General features: G+C 47.0%; 1 pseudogene; it reads right to left on the reverse strand.

Moving 5' to 3' along the window:
• Window positions 1-951: 951 nt before the first annotated feature.
• Window positions 952-5,139, reverse strand: LOC119964443 (annotated as a pseudogene).
• Window positions 5,140-5,627: the final 488 nt, after the last annotated feature.

Below are 5,627 nucleotides of genomic sequence, written 5' to 3' on the forward strand. Positions count from 1 at the left end.
TGAGTTCCGGAGCCATGAGGTCATGTTGCAGTTGTACAAAACTCTAGTACGGCCGCATTTGGAGTATTGCGTACAGTTCTGGTCGCCTCATTATAGGAAGGACGTGGAAGCTTTGGAACGGGTGCAGAGGAGATTTACCAGGATGTTGCCTGGTATGGAGGGAAAATCTTATGAGGAAAGGCTGATGGACTTGAGGTTGTTTTCGTTAGAGAGAAGAAGGTTAAGAGGTGACTTAATAGAGGCATACAAAATGATCAGAGGGTTAGATAGGGTGGACAGCGAGATCCTTCTCCCGCGGATGGAGGTGGCTAGCACGAGGGGACATAGCCTTAAATTGAGGGGTAACAGATATAGGACAGAGGTCAGAGGAGGGTTTTTTACGCAAAGAGTGGTGAGGCCGTGGAATGCCCTACCTGCAACAGTAGTGAACTCGCCAACATTGAGGGCATTTAAAAGTTTATTGGATAAGCATATGGATGATAAGGGCATAGTGTAGGTTAGATGGCCTTTAGTTTTTTTTCCATGTCGGTGCAACATCGAGGGCCGAAGGGCCTGTACTGCGCTGTATCATTCTATGTTCTATGTCGATTAAGATTCCACAGAACCACAGAATTCCTACAGTGCAGGATTCTATGCAATGACAATGAAGGCATCTTTGCATTCTTGCAGGATGGTTCCTTGCTCCTACATAGACTGAAAGAGTTAATTGAACTTTTTATTTCAAATTTTGTATATTTATTAATTTAAGTTGTTACAAATACATTACGATCCCACCATTCCTCATCCTTTCCTTCTGAATTTCTTTCAATGCATTTTAATCAATATTCAATCACTCATCAATATACATATTTGGCTGGTGACAAACAAATGTTTTGGTGATGTCAGTCTCAACTGAGAGTGGACAATGCTGATATTCACTTCTTTAATATTTTACTTGCAGCGTTCGTCGTTTTGACAGCAGTTTACTTCTTAGTAACACCCTTGATCACACCTCCAGCCATAGTTTGTCCCATGTCACGTACAGCAAAACGATCAAGAGGTGGGTAATCAGAGAAGCTCTGCACACATATCGGCTTGTTTGGAGTCAATTTTAGACAATCTTCCAACTTCTTGGCAGAACTATCAATCTTCTTCTTGAACTCACTAAACTTACAGGCAATGTGGGCAGTTTGGCAATCAAGGACAGAGGCGTAGCCAGCACAATCCTGTCCAGAATGGTTCAGGATAATAACCTGTGCAGACGCTTCCATTGGTGGATCTACTTTGCTGTCACCGGTAACATTACCCCGACGGATATCTTTAACGGAAACAGTTCTTAACATTGAAACCAACATTGTCACCAGGTAAGGCTTCCTGAGGAACTTTGTGATGCATCTCCATATCAGTGATAATATTAGCAGGAGCAAATTGCACCACCATACTCTTTTGTTACCTTACTGTAGTGTGTTTGGTAGCACCACTGTGCGTACCACAGTTATTGAAAAGGCTTTTTGTACCTTGATGAAGAAGGCTCGAAGTCGTCCAGAGGTATTGAAAGGTTTATTGAATAACAGAGTTAACAACTGCATGAGTTGGGCAGCACGGTGGCGCAGTGGGTAGCACTGCTGCCTCACGGCACCGAGGTCCCAGCTCAGGGTCACTGTCCGTGTGGAGTTTGCACATTCTTCCCATGTCTGCGCGGGTTTCGCCCCCACAACCCAAAAACATGTGCAGGGTAGGTGGATTGGCCAGGCTAAATTGGCCTTTATTGGAAAAAAAAATTAACTGGATACTCGAAATTTATTTTTTAAAAAACAACTGCGTGAGTTCTTTATTTTGAGATCAATACCAGTAGAAAGGTTACTAAGTTTATATACAGTAGCTATGTCAGACCACACTAGTCACCCTGAGCGAGATCAATGCTCCTGCTCTCGTCATAGTCTAATCACCAAGTGCGAGAGGCCTGCTTGCGTCTGGCTTTTATACTTGCCAGTGCTGCCCTCTAGTGATCTTCCGATTTCCCATTAACCCCTTATGTACATACCCATACAAAGATCACTACACATACCAGGTTTCATAACACCGTCTTCAAAAACAACCCACTGGTACTGTACCAATACCACCAATCTTCTAGATATCTCAGTTGCTTCATTTTCAAATTTCTCAACGGTTCTCTTATCAATTCCATGTGTAAATGAGATGGCCAGTGGTTGTAGATTTGCCGGAGTCGATATGTCCAGTGACAACAATGTTGATGTGCACCTTTTCCTTGCCCATTTTCAAGTCGGCGTGAATTCATTCAGCGGTGGAGCTGCAAACCTCCCTTCAGTTGACTCGGAGACTGATGGTGTGAATTGAGCTTCTTGACCAGGCATTAACTTCCAGTCTTGTAGACCTCAGCTGGGGCAGCATGAACCTCTTGAGTTTTGTCACGAGAGAAGAATTTCATTGTGTTTGTCATTTGTAACAGCATGTGAGGATCATCATTAATGGCAGTCTGTGACAGCCCGTTAATTACTTCTTCATTGTTGGATGAAAGCCAATTGGGTAAATTGCTCTGTCCACCTTTCTAGAATTTGGGCTTTTTCTGTGAGTGGTGCTGACACAAAGAAATCCAGGATTGGTAGTGAACCAATAGACTGCTGCCTGTGGACAGGTTTCAGAGCCTCGGAACATCTCTTTCAGTCTTTCTCGGTCTGCAAATGACTGAAATGCTTCTGCTTAATGTTTCTCTGAGCTTGCATTGGGCAGTCCTGTGGGGGCCTTGGTGACATTGTGCTAGGATAGTGATGACTTGCTATTGAGGTAAACACTATTGAGGTGACATTTCTCCTCCAGCAGTTTCTGGAGTACCTCATTGTTTTCATCTAAACAATTGCAATGCTCGCAATAGGTAGGTCCAAAGGCCTCTGAAGCAGTGTCCCTTCAAGTTGCCCAGTCATCCCCAATGCATTGCGTGTCCATAATCGCTGTACACAGGCAAGCTCGAATTATTCTGAGAGGGATTCCTTCATGGCTGCCTGTTTGAGCCTTGAGACATTGTGATGCTTCTGAACCTTCATGCCTTGGGGGAGTCTATGGGGATAGATCTTAATATTTAGCTTGGAAATGATAATCAGTCCCTCAGTCAATGTTACACATGGTTTTCATTACACACACACCCTGTCTGTCCATCTGCCTGATGATGACAGTCTATTCGTTGACAATGCATAGAACAGAGGGTCTTTCAAGACATCTTGTTGAGATTAGGGAGGCAAAAAGCTATGTTGGTAATTAAGAGCTCCTGCTCAGTACACATCTTTAGCAACAGGAGGCCATTGCTGTTGCAATAGCCAACCTTGTTTTTTTCCAATGATCCCCTCCCCACATATGGTGATCTGCATCAATTCTCATGTTGAAGTCATCAAGAGTGATTAGCTTGTCTAACTTTGAGACAGTAGCAACTAAAGAGCGGAAGCCATCATAGAAGTTATCCTCGACTTCATCAGGGTGTGTCATGGTCGGGGCAGACATACGACTGAGAGTCTCATGTCTGTTACAGTGCAGGGGAAGTTTAAGCTCACATCAGATGATCATTAACATCCTTGGGAAGGGATGACAACCTGCTGCCAGGATGGTTCTTGACAGCAAAATCCACGTCAGATTCGCACTGTTCTTCTTTTCCACAGCCAATCCAAAAGAATGTGTAATCTGCTCTGACCCTCCTCAGGTAAATGAGTCTTACAAAAGCAGTCTCGAGTCCGTCAGCTGTGGAGTTGGCCATGAGGGCGCGCACGTTCCGCGCAGTGGTCAATGGGATCCATTCTAACAATGGACTAGCTGAGGAAATTTGGCATAATATCATTTTGAGTAAATTTCTAACAGATGATTTTTTGGAATTGCTCATGGCACGTCAGAGGTTACACTGTAGCAAGGGGATACTGGGGGTGGGAAGTGAAGAGGGCAGCACAACTAGGACTTTCTAAGACTTCTGTCCAGAGACGGTGAAGTAAGTGTTTTTGAATGGTTCCACAGAAATAAACGAGTGTTTCCCTGAAGTGGCATGAATAAACCTTTATGCAAATTATCATAATTAAGCGCAGCTGCTGTAAACATGGAGCTTACATCTGGGAGTTGCACTGTGGGACTTAGGAGGTCCAGAGCTAGAGTGAGTCACATGAGAAGTATAAGCCTATTAGAGTTAAGTATAAGAAAAAAGTGTTTAAAGTAAAAAGTTTAAGTGTAACACAAAGGCTGCAGACCGTCATGATGGAGAAAGCACAATGAAAGAAGTATGTTAAATTCATATGGGAAGCTCACGTAATATTTACAGGAATGTGGTGAATGTATTCACCTACTGCACGAGCCGTCTGTATAATGATGTGACCTATGACCTGGAAGTGATGATACGGGCTACTTCCAGGTACTGCACTGTACTCGGCCTCTGGCTCCGCCCTCACCGGGGCCATATATAGGCCGGCCACCTGTGGGTGGCACTCATTTGTACAGCTGACTCTGGCAGGCAAGTTCATGGATAATAAAGCCTAATGTTCACTCGTTCTCACGGTCTCACAGTGAATTGACGGTATAACAATTTATTATCCATCGACAGCACCATGTAAGCTGCTTGAAAGCCAGATAAGCTCGAACTCGACGCGCGCGTGCCAGAGGCCAAGGAGGTCTTCGAACATTGGCTTTGCTGCTTCGAGGCCTACCTCGACTCCTCCACAATGCCTCCCACTGAAACCCTCAAGCTGCGACTCCTCCATGCTCGAGTTAGCCATCAAATCTCCGTGATGATCGAGAAAGCTGCCACGTACAAGGTGGCGGTCGCAACCCTCAAGGTGAATTTCGTGAAGCCCGTAAACGAGGTATACGCCCAACACCTTCTCACTACTCGCCGCCAACGCGCCGGGGGATCGCTAGACAAGTACCTGGAAACCCTGACCCTACTCGTGAGGAACTGCAGCTATCAGGATGTGACGGCGGAAGAACACATGAACCTACAGATCCGGGACACCTACGTGGCTGGGGTCCGATCGAACTACATCAGGCAGCGCTTGTTGGAAAACGGGACCTCTGACCTACGGGACATGGTAAAGCTAGCTACCTCGTTAGAGGCGGCCTACCAGAGCCTCAGTGCGTTACCCGTGGGCCCGGCAAACCCCTCATGGACACCATCGTCGCGGCCCCCGTCGGACCCGACTACGTCACAGGCCTGTGCCGCACGGCTGCCAGTTCAGCCCGGGGAACCGCAGTGCTACTTCTGCGGCCAGGGTCAACACCCCCGGCAGCGTTGCCCAGCCCGCAGAGCGACGTGCAGCGAATGTGGGAAAAAGGGTCACTTCGCCAGAGTCTGTCTGGGACGACCTAAAGCCCAGAAATCGAAAACTCACCAGGCCCGACCCAAGGACTCGCAAGCCCGCAGAGCCCACAATGTGGCTGCGTGCCTGCCCGGAACGCCCCCTTAGACACGTCATCAGCCTCGTGCGACTCTTGGGGGCCGCTATCTTGGCCGTCAGCTCCGGCACCGACCAACACGTGCGACTGATGGGACGGCCATCTTGGTTGCCATCTTCAATCCAGCCCAACATGTGCGACTCATGGGGGCCGCCATTTTGTGACCACGATACCGCTGACCATGCCGGCTACCCGCAGCTGGGCGTAGT

The sequence above is a fragment of the Scyliorhinus canicula genome, chromosome 1 (genome assembly GCF_902713615.1).
Source record: "Scyliorhinus canicula chromosome 1, sScyCan1.1, whole genome shotgun sequence".
Taxonomy (NCBI): Eukaryota; Metazoa; Chordata; class Chondrichthyes; order Carcharhiniformes; family Scyliorhinidae; genus Scyliorhinus; species Scyliorhinus canicula.